Raw genomic sequence first — 18,349 nt, 5'->3', positions numbered from 1 at the left:
TGGGTTTGACGGGAGTCAGAGACGATGCCGTCGTCTTCTTTAGGAATGCCTTCCACAAACACGATGGAATCGCCTTGACTTTCTCGCAAGAGGCTGTACGCCGATTGCCACTCTTTGTAACACCACACGATCCGCTGAGGTGTTCGATCGATCAAATGATGTTTATGTTCGATCAAACGTTTGACGAATTCGGTTTTGCCTGAACCGCTAGGTCCAGCAATGAGCATGTTAAAGGGATGGCGAAGATACAAAGCCTCCCAACTGGCACGATCTAAGTGTTCGTCGATGACTTTGACAGTGGAGGAAGAGCGAGCAGAGATAGCAGAAGTAGCCATAGTGTCAGGAATGTCACTTGTGACACGAAAACAAACAAGACGAGAGTTTATATACTTTTTTTCAGAACACGTTTATTGAATGATTTAAACATGAATATCAAATACAAAAATACATAAAAGCCAAAAGCTTAAGTACAACGATAAAAGGCACATGAAAATCATTAACGTGGAATAAAAACAAGTGTCTGTACAACATGTTTTGGGTAAAGTTCTGACCAGTTCTATAGGGGGTAAGGTCACACAAGTGTCCTCCCGAAAGAGTCTTTCAGGCCTGTCCACGACAGTCCTGTCCTGGGTGACGGGTTCTTCTGGCACCGTCACTAACACAGGTTGAAAAGTAACTTTTTTCTTTGGACGTTGAAAGGAAGGATCACAACTCTCGAGCATACTGGGCCACTTCTTGGGTCCAAGCCTCAAAATCCCATTTTTTCCAGGCACGGACATCTCTCCAATGGGGGTGTAAGTCACAAGCTACACACACATCGTCATACACGTCTTGGGTAGCTAAAAGTTGACGAATCTTTTTTTCCCGTAGAGGTCGAGAAGTATCCAGATGAAAACGTAAGGCTTTGCGCAAAAGGAGTCTCTCGTGAACATTTAAAGGCACCACTTTCATGTTGAATGGGGTGGTAAATACTGTTCGTAAAGAGTCCACAAGGAATCGGCTGGTAAACGAAATCCCAGAAAACAAGTCACTAAGACACACACCACTTGTCGACCCAAATTGAATGGATACAGTTCTTGTAATAATCGATGGTAATGATCCACGGTTTGAATATGGTCATTGAGTTCCTTCCACGGAATCTGTTCAATTACATACGACATAAGTCGTGGCATGGCAGCCTGTTTTTATAGTCTCTTTATTTCGGAAACAATACACGTACTTTCTAGCCAGAGATCTTCGTTCTCCAGTGGGGAATCTAAATCTTGCATACTGTAACCTAAACTTCAAAGTTTGTTTAGATGTTTCCTCTTCCGCTAAGTAGATTCCATGTAAAATATGTTGGTAATCCTTTAACTTGTCTTCCTAATACGTTGCACTAGGTGAATCTCGAAGTAACCAAAATGATCAACACGTGGATCATCGGGGGCCTGGAAGTATTGAACAAGGTCTGACCACTGAAACAATTTCTGACGAATCAGTTCCCTTACACCATTCAGGTACCAGTGGTTTAACATCTGGTGACCTAACGGATGCAGCTGTTCTTTACGTTTGACTTGTATTTTGACCAGCTCTCGGTAAATGCGTTCTCTCAACTCCACAGGCAATTAACGAATGTTCTCTTGTAAAGTATCCATGAATAGGTCATACTAAATCCTCTTTTGTCTGACACAATAAATGTACCGTTTGCACAGACATGGTTTTAATTCATTGTCGAATCTAAATCGTTTCATCACTAATCTACACATTACAATTCGTTCAGAAGTTTCCTCTTTCACTAAGTTGACATTGCGTAAAAGATGTTGATAATTCGTTAACTCTTCCTCTGGAATTGGATCCAGTAAGTTTACAATGTAGATAGAATCATCCATACCAAACCAATTCTTTTTATAACCAGGGGGTCGTTGATCAATGTCTGTGCAATGGAACACTTTCAACTCAGTCAGTCCTTGTATAGCATTCAGGTACCAGTGGTTCAAACACCGGTGACGTAACGGATGCAATTGTTCTTTACGTTTCACTTGTATTTTGACCAGCTCTCGGTAAATCCTTTCTCTCAACTCCACAGGCAAAGCACGAATGTTCTCTTGTAAAGTATCCATAAACAGATTATGGTAAGTTACTTCAATGTCTCGGTCCCACTAAGGGTAAGTAATGACAATTCGGTGACCATCAAGCATGTTCTACGTAGGCCGAATCTTGTGGTTCCCAGTGGTGAAGTGACACACCGCAACTGAAGCACTTGACTTTATCTCCTTCGCCCAAGTAGAACAATCCGGCTCTGGCTAATTCTTCGGGGGTCGGTCCTCCCAGATACTTAGGCCATTTTCCTTTGAACGATTGAAGACGATTTTCGAAGTCGCAGTATTCCGACAAACGCACAGGACACGAATATTCGTCTTTCACAGGTTCGTTTCGATGCGGGTTGGGTGACATGGACAGGAGTTTGCTCAGGGCTGGATGACATCCGTAGCGGGGTAGACGTGAAGGTGAACATTCACCTTTAAAACGAAACCCAGTAAAGTGTCCAAGAGGACGAGGGGCATCGCTTTCGCATCCCTCAGGTCTGGCACGCACAGCATCACTTTCCATGATAGGGGTAGTGAAAACAAAGTTCCCATGATGCTTTACGGCATCGCTAAGGTCACAGCGAACAGCATCGTTCCCATCGCAAGGCTCACAATCGCATTCCACTTCCGAAGTCCCACACTTGAATTGTGCCTGTCTGAACTTGTTGTGTGTTTCTCTGAAAGTATTCATCTTGTTCGCTCGGTCTTGGTAGGTAGTCACAATGAACTATCGATCTTGACCATAGTCCCTTTTTATACTAGTCGCAATGCAGTCTCAAGCATGTACATCGTTCCTTTTTATGTTTTTTATGTCTAGTTTTGGAAGGTACCGTCTCTAAGGTGCCGTCAACATTGTACCGTAGTGTCATGGGTGGAAAGGCCATAGAAAGGTAAGGACAGTGCGGAGACCATCGAGTATGTTCCAGAATAGCTGAATCTTTGTAGGTACATAGATCCATTCGTAACTTCAGTCCGCAAACGAAACACTGTACTTCGTATCCCAATCCTGACTCAGGTCCCAAGTAGACAAATCCTGTTCTAGCTAAAACATGCGAAGGAGGTAATCCTTCCCTATCCGAAGGCCATTTCTGAAACGTGTCCAATCGACGGGCACAATCACAATAGTCAGGTAAGAAGACTGGAAAAGGGTAGGGTTTGAACTTGGAGTTCTCATCGGGTTTCTCACTCGATTTTTGCTGTGGCGAAGTCATGCTTTTGGTGGGTGACTATCCTCTTACAACCAATGTTTTATACCGACGTGTCCATACGGTAAGGTGAAATGATTGGGAAGTCGCACTCGCTTCTGGTACACGATTTGATAGACTTTTTCCAAGGGTCGACTGACGATGTGATGAGTGGGTAAACATAGTCTTGTTGGTTGATAGGTGGTCACTTTAAAGTGTTCATCTTTTCCAGACTACAAGGCTTCTTTCAATACGCCAAAGTTGACCACTCGACTGGCACGATAATTCAGAGTCAATCCTTTCACTTTACACTTCGTGTGCACTTCTCCTTGTTTGTCCCGGTATTCGTAGCCGTAATTTTTAGGACCGCCACTGGCGACACTTAGAATCTTGTCGTCGGGGTGCTCGTCTGTCCAGGCACCTAAACGGTCTCCTTCGATGTCAGGGTGCTGTTGACTCGGGTGATGGATGTAAATGCAACTGTCCGTGTCAAAGTACAGGACACGTTCCCCTAACAGCTTCGTACAATTTTAAGCGAGCATGAGCTGTCACGTAAGCCGCAATGATGACATTTCCAAAGGGGTCGTCTTGTACAAAGTCCAGATCTTCTTCGTAATTCACTAAAATCAAATCCTCACGAACGACGTCCACGTGTTTCATGTATTTGGTTTTGTCGTGAATCATCTGGAAGTAGCGGGAAGGTTCTGTCAAATATTCCGTCTTGGGTAAACACGGTCGTTGTGCCATTTTACCCCACAAGCAATTTAACATCACTTTGGCAAACGATCGCCTGCCTTCGTTTTTCTCGATGTGGTCTAAAGTGATGCCTTCTTGTGCCCGGTATTTCTCTTTGAATGTCTTTTCGTCATCGGGAGTGTGACATCAGGAAGGATAGCCGCTGGCTTCTTGTTTCAGTTTCAAAAAGGCATCCACGTAGTCTGCGAAAATGCCTTTCTGCGTGGGGTCACCCTTGTGGTTTTGTTGTGTCTTGGGAAGGTGACAAATTTCGTACACTTCTAACAGTTGGTATCCCATGTCCAGAGCTTTGAACAATTCTACGCTGACCCACGTCCCCGTCAAGGTGCGTCCTTCCTGGGTGTGCTGACAAGGCTGGTCTTGGTTGCACGTTTCGGCACAAGTACGGCACAAAGGAAACATCAGTTTGCCTTGGCAATGGTGAGGTTTCACGGGATGGTACAAGTCCTTGGGAGGCAAAACTTTGCATTTGATCAAGCCTTCGTATTGTCGAATGTTTTCAAGTCGATGTGTTCCGTCAACAATTGTGGGTGTCCTGCAGGAAAGCGACAATATTTGCACACGTAAGGATACAGCGAACACACGTCCAAGTATTTCATTTCTTCTCCTTTTTCTTCGTCGGCTTGGTACAGCAAACAGGTGGCATTGGTCCTTCCTCCGTACAAACTATCCCTCGGGTTCAGTGGGTCCATGAACTGGTAACTTTCCACGAGACGTTTAAATTCGGGATCGGTTTTCAAACGGTGATCGTATTCGTGTTCCCACATTTCCACCACTTGGTATCCTTCCTGTTCTAACTTTAGGCGTCGCTGACAAGTGGCCTGGTACAAGTCTTCCATGGTTCGTTGTAAAAACTGATTTTTAGTGTCGCGGTCAGGGTAACAGACGGGACATCCGTGAAATAAGCAACCGTTAAACTCGTACACGATCTTGGGGTTTTCTAAGTCGCAGCCATCGACCGAATGCGTTCCGATGGTCTTTTCACCTCCTCCGTTGCGGGCATGCTGAATCCATTTGTCTTCCTTGTCGCACAAGTAATGTAACCAGCGTAGGGCTTTGACCGAGTATTGACGTTTGACATAGTTGGTCGTTTGAGGACTGATGACAGCCACGGTGTTTTCAGGCATGAATCGTTGTCGATACACTAAGGAACACGCTTTGGCAATGGTGCAAGCTTCTTTCAAAGGATCGACCCCTCCGTGTTCCATGAACAGTTCTCGAAATTTTCCACAGCATCGCCGTAAAATGTCCACGTCGGAACGACAATACTTTAGCATTTCTTCCTGAAAGTCAAAAGGGTCGGAGGCGTGAACCTGGTACCAAGCGTAGAAAGCTTCTCTTGTTCGGTACGCATGTTGTCGGGTCGTAATAGTGAGCCTCAGGTAAATGGGGTAGAACGGCGTGTTGATTGGCTTCCGTATTCAAAAAGTGAGGAAAATAACCTTTAGCCATTTCTGTCATTCCAAACGTTTTAGGCATTCGACTCAAAGGCATGGCCAAGTAACTCATCGAATCTTTAAACTGCACTTGTCCCACTTGCATGAAAATGACTTTGGCTCCGTTCAAAGTCACTTTAGGACATTCGGTGCCATGTTCCGTATAGTACCTCAAAAGAAACTGTCCATCGTATCCGGAGAAATTGTGAGCCATCAGTGTGGCATGGCGATGACAACCTCCGTAACGTTCGATGTCCTCTTGGCTCCACGTCTTGTCGATGGGGTCTAAGACCCATCGGGCGAAATCGGCTAGCGTATTCGGTCCTCGAAAGATTTTTTCACGCCCTCCAGGAATCTTGCTGCAGTGAGGGCAATGACTGAAGATAGGTTCTTGAATGCACTTCTCGCACGCTCGATGAGCCACGCAGAAATTAGGAACGTGAATGCCGGTCTCTTGCATGCATTCGAAATCGAAAAAGATGAAATTGCCTCTCTTCTTGTGTCCATCCTCTTTCTATGGTGGGGGTTGGTATTTTTGCACGTAGCATTCGTGTTCCAAGTCCACGATGTGGTGACAAATGTGACATTTTTTCTTTCCTGAACATATGTGTCCCTTGGTACTTTTGGTACATAGGCCTTGTCCACACGTGGGACACAATCTCAGCGGTTGACAAGCGCATTTCTTCTGTGAACCTTGCGTCTTCAAATGCTGTTGGTAACAGGCAGGACTGACAAACGTGCGCAGACAAGTGAAACAATGCACTGGTTTTTGTCCTTCGCTCTGACAGGGTGGAGAGGCCAAACATCCTGAGCATTTCGATCCACAATGCTTGTGTTGCTCTCGATTGTTATAGCCATAGTCACATTTCTCACAGTAATAACTGTATCCCAGGAATCCAGTGATAGTGGTAATGGTATCAAAATGGTCATCGTGATGATAGACATGAATGTATTTTCCATCCTTAAAGTCTTTCCCTCGAAACAACAGAGGTCCGCGCACTTCTTGAGGGTGCACTTTCAAGGTGGAGAATGGAGCTAGGACATCTTGCAATTTTTGCATTTCAGGAATGCCGCAGGGTGTGTCTTTGGACAGGCCGGCTTGTTGCAACAGGAGTTCTGCTTCACTTCGTTGTTTGGCTCGGTTCGATTTTCGAATGTTCTCCCAGTCTCTTTTCCATTCTGCCGTGTCGTTCTTGTCGGCATAGGTTCGTCCCACCACGATGGCTCGGGCTAAACACATCTGGTCTTGAGGGTTGTGAATTTGGACGAGACTCGTTTTGGTGCTGCGAAGGTCGTTCACCAATAACACCTTATTGCGTTGTCCGGTCCCTTTAGGAGGAGAGACGTGGGTCATGTCCAGTGTGGCTTTTCCATCGGTGATATCAAACTGGTCATTGGATTGTTGCACGTGTTGAATCTTGTCCATGACTTTGGAAGCGGTTAGTTCTGCGGGTCTGCTAAACTCGATCCAAACAGGGGATTTCAAACCGTCGTGTTGTATGGAGAGTCTCAAGCGATCGTCTTCTTTGGGTTGACATTGTCGCTTGAGTGTGGTGAGCAAAGAATCCCACACCCTGGTGATGAACCCTTCTGCTTTCTCTAACGGTACTTCGGACTTGAAATCTTTAAACTTCACCGTGTATTTGTAAGCCGTGGTTCTAAATTTTCTAGAGGAGCGCTTTTCCGTCTCTCGAATGGAATAGTACTTTTCAGGGTTGACTGAGGGTGGTAAACTTTGTTTAGAGGGTTCGGATTCTGGTTCACTCATGTCCTCTTCAAAATCACTGGCATGAATTTGTGCCAAGACTTCAGCCCTGGTACGAGGCGATAGATCACGTTTCTGCCTCTTACTTTCTTCTTCTTTCTTCTCAAATGAATTGGATCGTTTCATCTTGAGTGAAAAATGTCAAATGACTCAAGTTTAAACAGCATGGACTAATTTATAGTCATGGCAGACCAGCGTATATAAAAGGGTGTGTGTCTTGTCCTTTCACTGTTCATTTCACTCTCTAACCGAGCACAACGATGGAAGAGACTAACCAAATCGAACGTTTCATCAGAGCTTTGCGAGGGGTCATTAGAAAATTCTCTTCAGACCAGCCTTCGGACTACTCTCCTTCCTTTGGAGATAAAAGTGAAGATACTTGCTATATCTGTCAGAAGAAAGGGCATTGGTCTTCAGTGTCCAGCCCGTCAAAAAAGAAAAACAGGGGTTAAAAGAGACAAAAGTCAAGATACCTGTTATTATTGTCAAGAAAAAGGACATTGGTCTCCAGATTGCCCAAAAAAGAAATAAGAGGAGTCAGAAGAAAAGAGGGATTCTTCAGAAGAAGAGAGGGATTCTTCAGAGGAAGATAGCAGCCAGGTGAAGAAAAAGAAACAGGAGAAGAAAAGAAGAAGGGAAGAAAGTGAGGAGAAAGAGAAGGAGGAAAAGACTGTGACTGTGAAGAAATTTTAAAAACAGAGAGAGTAAAAAAAGAAACAGAAGAAGTGAATGTACTTTTTAAAGTGCTCTGTTGTGAATTGTGAATTGGATTGTAACTATTGAGAAAAGAATACATTAATTATATAAGGTAAGTGTCTTTGGGTTTTGATTTTAAAATAAGAACGTACACTCACGCACTCATACACAGACACGTACTATAGGGGTAAAATGTTTTTGTTTTTTTGAGTTATTGGCAATTGAAAGTGTATCTCTTTTCGAGAGACGTGGGTGGCCCTGAAAAGGGCCTTTTTTGGTGTATGGGTGAGTTTAAGCAATCAACTTTAACTGTCTTAAGCCTTTGTAACGGCCGAGGCCTACTTCTGATGATGATGATGATTTGGTTGAAATCACTAAGGGTGGTACGGTAGGCTTAGTCACAGGGTTGGCGTGTTTAGCTCGGGAAGGTCGTATTCTCTTCGGTCATGATAAAGAAGTCTGATACATTTGTTTCAGACTTCTTAACTCCGCTAAAGTGTCCAACAGTACCGTGACGGTTTGACTTTCACCCTCTTGTTTCTTTGCTGCTACTTCTTCTTCTTCTTGTTTTTTTCTTACCTCTTCTTCTTGCTGCTGTTGCTGTAGGAGAAAAGCTTGTTCCGCTTCCTTTTGTCGTTGTATAAATTTCTGCAATTCTTCTTTCTGTCTCTGTCTAAAATTCTCCACTTGCGGTAATGAAGAAGGAGACGAAGGTTCCGGAACAAATTCTTGCGAGGTAAGAAAATCCACAAAATCCCAATTTACCTCTTCTGAAAGTAAGTCCGGGTTCCCTTGGGTGGTCTCCACTACTGGTGCACCCCAATGGATCGTTTTCTGAGTTTCCGTCATGTTGAAAAACTGTCGCATGGATTGACTACACACAGGCGCTAGCGAATCTATATAGACCACGTGACGTCACAGACTGCTCTCTTCCGATTGGACGTGGGCTGACTAAATTTTGTAACGCGTGTTTGGATTGGTCAATGAACTCAATCCGTTTCAATCCTTCCTCTACCTATAAATAAGCGCAGTTCACTGCATTGATTCACCTGTTCTCGGCGCCTCAAGATGTAGACCGATGTGCAATCTTCTACGCTTGTGTCTTCAATGATGTTCCGGACGGACATACCTATGTATGTCCGGTCCAAGTGGACAGTTGTCCACAGGACAGACACCAGTCTGTGGATACGTAGGATCTACGTAGAAAGACAAGGATGCCTCAAAAGAGTCCTGATTTACGGTCCTACAGTGAGACGCAACCTAAGAACAAGATGAAGACCAATGCGGTGCCCCTTATGTTAATGGATACATTAACATAAACCCAAAGGTCCTTTTCAGGGCCCCTCATAGGTCTCGAAAAGAGATTGACTTTCAATTGCCTACCTTTTTTTATTTTTTTATTTTTTTTTTTTAAAAAAATTCCATGTTAAATTCCCCTTGTCCCTAGACAGACCCAAACTATAGTTCCATGTTCCATTCCCCTTGTCCCTAGGCAGACCCACACTCTATTCCCATGTTAAATACCCCTTGTCCCTAGAGTGCCGCGACAATATTTCCCATGTTAAATTTACATAGTCCCCAGAGTGTCGGGACCCTGTTTTTAATGGTAAGTCCCATTGTCCCTAGATCTCCCCTATTTACTACTTATATGTATATTCAATATATACTGTCTTCTTGACCTTTGTCGCTGATTGAGGGTACAAGTTTTTCCTATTTGACTTTTGTCATTTTTTAAAAAGATGTTTACTTGGATTTGAATTCAATATCTGGGTTTTTCCCACAGAGATTCTAGTGTGTCAAGGTCAAGTTAGATATCTATAAAAAGGATTCGGTTAATGATTCATGTTTAACCTCTGTTTTTGGGAATGAATGATCTGAGTTTATTGTTTGTGTTAAGGTATAATTTGAGAGGTATAATTTATTTAAATATTTATTGAAGGTGCTCATTGACTTTTTAGACTTAAACACTACTTTGGGATCATTGTGAATTCATTCAAATAAATTCTGGATTAAATAATTATGATACATGAAGACTATTGGTATATCAACACATTCAGGATCATTGGTACATAAGCACATTCAGTATCGTTGGAAACCATTCTGAACATTTGTTACTTTTGGACTTGTCATAGAACATTTAGGATTATTGAGATTTCATTTTGTATTCTTGGGAAATAAATTGTTTATTGATTTTTGCAAAACTTTTTCGTTTTGCTTCTTTTTGTTACTTAGTTTTAGACTTATATAATCGTAACAACAGATATAAGTATATAATAATATTTTAATATAAAAGCAACATTTGTAACATTAGTATTGTAATTCTTATGAATCACATGTACTCACATATATTTTATGTGTCTATAGAACATACTAGCTGCATTTCATTCCATATCTTTCTTCCAGTTTATTTGTCTGCTGCACGGATGAGTAATATGTGGTCGTACTTTCAACTAATTTGAAAATTTTAACAAATTTTACTTTTTAATATATACACTTTATTGGTAAGCAGAAAAAATACACTTATATCTTCGTGTCGCAGCGACATATAAAAAATATTCTGACTTCAGATAGTGTATTACTCAAAGAAAAACGCATCTTCAACGCTTTCTCTGTCTTCTTTACAAGATGTACCTAATTCATTTTCCATCCCTCCATTTTTGAAATGGTAAATGTAAATGATAAATGTTAATGGTAAATGTATGTATGTATGTATGTATGTATGTCTATGTGAGTATATATATATATATATATATATATATATATATATATATATATATATATATATATATATATATATATATATATATATATATATATATATGACTCTATGTAGCAAGCCAAACTTAAATGAATGTAAATTTGAAAAATTTATGATCTGACAGTACAATTTATACTAATTTTCACAATTTGCTAAATCTAACACGACTTTAAAGATTTAGTGCCTATTTTATTGAGACGTCTAGCATAAAAGAAAGATATTTAACAGTTTGACATAATACTCTGAATTCCTGTCAAAATGTTTAAACTCTACAACATCGAGATTTCATATGATATTCCAACATAGCATTTCTTCAATGACCTTATAATGCTGCTTTAATTCGACAATGTCTAATTAATTTGAATATTATATTTAGTGTATAAGGAATTATGTGCCCATCATCATATATATGGTCATTTACATAAGGAGTTAAGAGTCTAGCATCACCCATTTGATCAAGGACAGATCATTGTCGTCTACATGATCAATAACAAAAGCAACCTTTTTATCAACCCAGTGTTTGTAATATACCAATTTAGTCTCCATTTTGTTTCCATAATTATACCGTAAACATTTCAAATATACCCCGAAATTTGTCGTATATTATTAGTTAGAAACTGAGTCCAACTGCAGGCAAAATAAACTCTGATATGCCATCTCCTAATGCCTTTGCGCGATTAGGGACTATTTTCTTTGTTTCAGTGATTACTCCCAACATAGTGCATAGGCTCATATAAAGGAGTGTATATGGTATTTGAACATCAAAATCAGCTCCAATACACAAACATCATCTTTCCATAAAAGGGGTCAACTGTTCTGTAATAAACGCAGAACCAATTATTTTAATCTTCACCTTTCTATACTATCGATTTCTGCAGTAATGTTTTGCAGAAAAATAAAAAAGAAAGAGATTGCCAAATTAGAGAAAACTGACTCTGGCCTTTTCAAATGAATGGACTAATCCTTTTTAATTTGTAAAGAATACTGTGACAGAAATTCGAAATAAAGTTAGTGTAATTGCAAAAGTACAGATCCTTAAAAACAATAATTAACTTTATTAGTTTTAGGTTGTTTACGGAGCCATAGCCTTAATGATCATGACCAGATAATTGCTTTCAGCCAGATGTAATAAGGATATTGAGTGTCAGCCATGGGCAATAATTGCCAACAATTTGCACCGCAAACTTGCACTGTATTTTAGAGACAAACCTTAAATCATTTCGAGCAAATCTTAAATGTATTATTTTATCCCTGTGTTTCGAGGGGGGAAGGGTATACTACTATTTGCGTTTCAGCTACCACTTCTTCCTAAAACTCAATATGAAAATTCACGTACACTCCTTAATTATGTTGCCCATCAGACAGACGTTTTAAGAGGAATGTTATCCATGAGTCTTACCCTTCGAATCCCCGAGAGGGGGTCAATGGTCAAATTACGCAAATTATTTCAACTGAAACAGATTTTATATATTTTCTAACCAAAGATTGTTTCATGCATTCATAACAAGAAGTTTTATGAAGTGTGACGGATCTTGCCTTATGACCACTCTATCACTATGGGGTGTGAGTGAGTACAGCGGATGGGGAGTGGGGAAGGGGTGGGTGGAATCCGAAATAACAAAGAGGGATTTGCAATGGTGAGACATTACTCTAGGCATTTACATTGGTGCCGCTGTGAACATTATGTCTCATCATGATTTGTGCCAGATGATTGTAATCTATAAACCCATTATCCATGTTTCCCATAACAATCTCGACGTTTCTCTAAAAACTGAGGCATGTGATCATATTGTGAATTAAATGCATGGAAAGAAATAAAATATTTTGTAAAAGAGTCATTTACTTATGACTTTCTCAAATATAAGAAGTCCGTCCGAGACCACACACAGACACACACACACACACACACTATTTCAAGGATTTGCTTTTATTTTCTAATTGTGTGCTAAATAATCCTGTAAATTTCGTCCATGCATATAAACTAATGCTTTTTTATCATTATTTTGATTCAAGAATGAAAATGTTTGATCTTTAGTAAACCGGAACCTAAACGTATTGTTCCAGGGAACGAAAACGTATCACTTCTGATTAACATAAAAATTTCGTTGAAAGTACCACAGACAAAAATTCCATCATAATCTTTAATTGTAACGGAAATGTAACGAATTTGAAATCAAACATGCAAAAGTCTGACTTTTCTTTTGAGTTTTTGATGTGTACTCATGCACCTCTGAACATTTCATTGAAGTTTAAATAAGCATATTCTGTTAACAAGTGAATGATGCAATTTAACCGTTAAATGTCATTTTCTGCAGCTTGCAGACATCGACCTCCGGGACGACGACGATGATGATGATGATGATGATGATGATGACTTTCTTTTCTTTCTTTTAAGTTTCTTACTGTTTATCAAATGATTTTAAACTAGAGCAGATACATTACACTACATTTTCCAGTTTTAAGTCTACACTCAACGCAACTGCATGGTGTGATCAGATTAAAATACATTACGTACCTGGCATCGAGAAAACACGAAATTCTTCCTTACAGAAATTTTAAACTGTTAGCCATTTGGTCTCTTCGTACTGAATTCCAAAAACATTTTTCGATTAGGTCATCACTCTAGCTACACGCAACAACCTATTAAGCTCAGTCAGGAAGGAAACAAAATTTGAACGTTTTGTCCTCAATGCGTACGTATGTAGATTGTGTTTCCAATGCCTGCCAAGTTTCAACTCGATCACTTAAATACTGGGAGAATAATTAATGATGGACACACAGACTTACGAGCAATCGCGTCGATGTAGATATCCCTACATATAAATCAAACTTAGTCGTTAAAGAAACAGCAAAAGGATATAACAAAACAAATAAACGTGAAATGCATTTATACAACATGGTTCATTCCCGAAAAGTGTTAGATCAACCAAAGTCAATTAAACGTGAAAATCTGACACAATCAATGACGTATTTAGGTTTCTTTCTCCTGTGGGACTCACGGTACTAATTCAGTTCCAATAGTAAACCTATGCAAACACCATGATATTAAAAATTCAAAAACTTAAAATGTTTGAGTGCTCATGATCAAACCTATATTTATCAGTATAGATGAAATCCGGATGTCAGCTTCTGTGTTGAGGAAAGGATATGAGCCGCGGCATCTTCTGGACCTGCATGTGTTTGAAATATGTGCTTTTAATTCCGCACCAAAGAGTCAGGTGCTAATTTTAGTAATGAGTGTTCCAAACTCAAGACTGTTAAAGGACTGAAATTCCATCAATAAAACAATGTCTCAATATTTTTTCACTTACAACTAGGATAAGCTCTCAAAAGATTCTTTTTTCTATAACATAACTTACACTATTAACCAATCCTGGTCAGCCAAACCCATATATACTCTATTTTATGTTCACCCATTTCCACGCTGGTTCCCATTTTTCCATACCATTAGTACCGTGTGTCCTATAGGATACACGATACTAATTATATGGAAAAATGGGAACCAACCGGAGAATATGTGAACATAAAAGAGAGTATATATGAGTTTGGGTGGCCAGAATTGGTTGATAAATAAAGTTGTTTTGTAGGAAAAAGAGTCTTTTGAGAGCTTATCCAAGTTCTAACTATAAAAAAAATAGAGACATTGTTTTATTGATGGAATTTCAGTCCTTTAACAATCTTGAGTTTGGAACACTCATTACTGAAATTAGCACCTGACTCTTTGGTGCGGAATTGAAAGCACATGTTTCAAATACAAGGAGGTCCAGAAAATGATCATATCCTTTTCTCTATACAGAAGCTGTCATCCAGGTTTCATCTATACTGATAAATATAGGTTTGATCATGACCACTCAGAAACTGAAAGTTATTGAATTTTTAATATCACGGTGTTTGCATAGGTTTACTATGGGAACTGAATTAGTACCGTGAGTCCTATAGGCCGATTCGGACGGAAGTGGGACAGCTGCGCAATAGCAATGAGGCGAGGAGCGGCAGGAATAGAAGGGTTGCGACAAATGTTTATTAGTGTTGCGTTTGGTATATATTTGTATTCGCTTTTAAAATAATACAGCCCGAATTTTGCTGCCTCGTCAAATTTGCTACTCGGTACACGTGGATGCATATCACGTGACAATTATCATTTTTAAGAGACAGGCTGCTGCACTCAACATAGCACAGAAACATCCTCCTGCATACCTTAATGGACGGAACCTATTTGTGTGTCCTGTAGTGATATTCTCTACGATAAGGTCTTTGACTTTTGAAAAGAACGTGATTCTCTCTCTCTCTCTCTCTCTCTCTCTGATTTGGATTCTTAACGTCTCTTTAACAATTGTTCAGTCATATCGCTACGAAGTCCGCAGTGTGGCAGTTTATAGTGATATCAAGCAATTGGGCATCATGCCGCAGACATGTTACATCATGTCTCACAGAGTCATATTATCCTGATACCAGGCCAACCAGTCTTTAAACTAACCTCAATGCTGAGCGTCAAGCGAGGCCGCAGCTAGTAACGTTATTATAAGTCTCTGGTGTGACTCTTTGTCATAAAATACTGTGTGTGTGTGTGTGTGTGTGTGTGTGTGTGTGTGTGAGAGAGAGAGAGAGAGAGAGAGAGAGAGAGAGAGAAATTCGGATTTTTAACATAGCTTTAACAATTTTTCAGTCATATCGCTACGACCTCTGCAATGTGGCAGTTTATAGTGGTGTCTAGAACTGGGGCATCGTGCCGCAGACATGTATCATCATGTCCCACCCGGTCACATTATCCTGATACCAGGCCGATCAATCCTTACACTAACCTCTTAATGCTGAGAACCAAGCGAGGTACCTGCTAATCTTTGGTGTAACTCTTTGGCCACCGGAGTGGTCCATCATATTTAGGACCTTGATTTTTAAATATTGGCCCTATTGAGCACTTACAAAATCTTTGAAGTCTACTAGTACCATTTCTGGTATGACTCGGCCGGGGTTCGATCACGCGACCTAACTCATCTGAGGAAGACACTCTAACCATTTAGGCCACCTGAGCGGTCCATCTTCTGTGTACCACAACTGTTGTTTCCATCAGGATATATATATATATATATATATATATATATATATATATATATATATATATATATATATATATATATATATATATATATAAGTTTTACAGGTTGATGTCAAGTGTGTTTCGAACGCATTTTATTTTCTTAAAATGTATGCTCTAAACGAATTTATGTCAGCTTGTTTACTGTTCTCTTCTAGCTCTTTTTACATCTTCATGGTGTAGAATAATTAAGTAACTATTTATAATTTCTTAGCGTTATACATTTTCTTGTCTGTTTTCACGCTGGGAGTTCAATGAACACGTGAATATGTAATTTACCTATCATGACTGTTAAGATTCGCAAGTAGATAGAACTAATCAAGGTTTGCTTAATATGCCCTTCCGAAAACCTAAATCTGGCAGTTGATGTGCGTGATTTTCCGAATCATCATCCATTGTTGGGCTTGAGTGACTGTCAACCATTGATTTCAATCCTTCTCTCTTCCTTCAAGCTAATGAATTTATGCAAATGTCATCGAATGATCGATGGATGATGCATGTCTTGGGCGGAGGAATGCATTGTAACATGGCAAGATGATGAAGACGACATTAAGTTAATTGACAGACAAAATGAAAGCTCTAAAGATATAGTTCATAAGTCTATACAGTCATTTCGGTTGAAAATGTATATATGCCCTATAAATATTATATCTGTAATATTCCTTGTGAATATGTGGATATATGCCCTGTAAATATTACGTCTTTATTTGTCCGTTTGAATATATGGATATATGCCCTGTCAATATTACGTCATTATTTGTCCTCTTGAATATGTGGATGAATGCCCTGTAAATATTACGTCTTTATTTGTCCTCTTGAATATGTGGATGAATGCCCTGTAAATATTATAAATATTACGTCTTTATTTGTCCTCTTGAGTATGTGGATGAATGCCCTGTAAATGTTACGTCTTTATTTGCCTCTTGAATACGTAGATGAATGCCCTGTAAACAGTACGTCTTTATTTGTCCTCTTGAATATGCGGATATATGCCCTGTAAATAAGAGAGGTAAGAAGAAGAAGAAGAAGGAGAAGAAGAAGAAAATGAAATGTACCTGAATATGGTGTTCTGTATATTTAATTTATATCTTGTACCTGACTTTCATCATTTCCGTGATCGATGGCTGTGAATATGAAAGTTTTTCCTATCTGATTTGTTTTCATGATTCAAGAAGTAAACAAGAGTTTACTTGAAGTGTGTGTGTGTGTGTGTGTGTGTGTGTGTGTTTTCTTGGGGGAGGAGGGGTTGCGTAGAGGTCAGGTAGACACTAATATGAGTTCACATTCTGTCGACCTTATGGTTCACCAATGAAATCACAGCTCTCAAAGTTTCTTAAAGTGACACACGTCATTCGGAGCATATAGTTACGAACGATCACTCTCCATACTCAAAATAAGTGGGCTGGGAATTGCAAAAGATCACCAAAGCATTACGTTTTGTTTTCGTTTTGGGAGTGTTGGAGACATACTACTAACTGACAGGAAATAGAACTGCATCTAGATTTTGGATACGTGGGTGGTGAACATTAAATACAGTGATAAACTTCAAATGATTTGTATTGATTCTAGTGAAAGCTTTCAGAAAGAATGCATTTGTCACAGTGCAGTTGGGAGACACCATAAAGCAGCAGTCATCCATGATCTCTCTCTCTCTCTCTCTCTCTCTCTCTCTCTCTGTGTGTATATGTGTATAGCGCTCTGTCTTACTTTCTCTGTCTCTGTCTCTGTCTCTCTCTATCTCTCTCTTTGTCTTTATCTCTGATTCTCTCTGTTCTCATGTATGTCTCTGCTACTTTTTTGTACCTCTTGCTCTATTGTATCTTTATCTCCCTGTCTCTCTTTATCTCTCTCTGTCTCTCTCTCTCTCTCTCTCTCTCTTTGTCTCTTTCTCTCTGTCTCTGTCTCTGTCTCTATATGCATATGTCTCTTTCTTTCTTTGTCTCTCTTTCTCTGGTGGCTCCCTGTGTCTCTCTTTCTCTGTCTCTCTCACTTTCTCTTTTACTCTTTCAATCAATCGCTGTCTTTTTTTCTCTCATTGAAATGAATTGTAGATGCAAATGTATAATCATTTTAAGTATGAAACTTTAAGTGACTGTACTACAAAACCTGCTGCGATGCGTCACCTATCGTATACCTGTAATACTCCGTGGCAAGCTATACACCTATCGTATACCTGTAATACTCCGTGGCAAGCTATACACCTATCGTATACCTGTAATACTCCGTGGCAAGCTATACACCTATCGTATACCTGTAATACTCCGTGGCAAACTATACACGTTTTTAAGAAGAAGAAAAGAAAAAGTAAACTATTGATTGAATTTACTCATAAACATTTTAAAGTAGCAATTTTGACTCGCATCACAATCGCATTTGATGGATAAGTTGGGCGTTGATTTGTGTTGATTGCAAACCGTAAAGAAGTGACCACTCGACTGAAAGCTTGTTAAGTCATCACAAATATTCACGTTAGAATATAGAAATAAACAAAATAAAGATTTTAAAAGTTCTTATAAGTGAACTCGCAGTCACTAAAATATGTTGTTTACAGAGGTTATGCCTGATATGTACAAGCTAATTTTATAAAACGTCC

At 39.7% G+C, this 18,349-nt stretch overlaps 1 protein-coding gene across 2 annotated transcripts in view; it reads right to left on the bottom strand.

Moving 5' to 3' along the window:
- Nucleotides 1–18,349, bottom strand: part of LOC149795138 (G protein-coupled receptor 83-like) — an 88,273-nt gene that overhangs the window by 20,996 nt on the left and 48,928 nt on the right. Inside the window, exon 1 of one of the 2 annotated variants that reach the window (XM_089964849.1) lies at nucleotides 13,177–13,363. The exons of the other annotated variant lie outside the window; for it this stretch is intronic. The gene's annotated coding sequence lies outside the window, so the exon portion shown is untranslated. Of the gene's footprint in view, nucleotides 1–13,176; nucleotides 13,364–18,349 lie in introns of those variants that run through there. 2 annotated transcript variants of the gene reach the window in all.

Source organism: Sinohyriopsis cumingii, chromosome 7 (genome assembly GCF_028554795.1).
Source record: "Sinohyriopsis cumingii isolate HCF-2022 chromosome 7, ASM2855479v2, whole genome shotgun sequence".
NCBI classification, from domain to species: Eukaryota; Metazoa; Mollusca; class Bivalvia; order Unionida; family Unionidae; genus Sinohyriopsis; species Sinohyriopsis cumingii.
The sequence above is the reverse complement of the archived record's forward strand: the minus strand, read 5'-3'. Positions and strand labels throughout refer to the sequence as shown.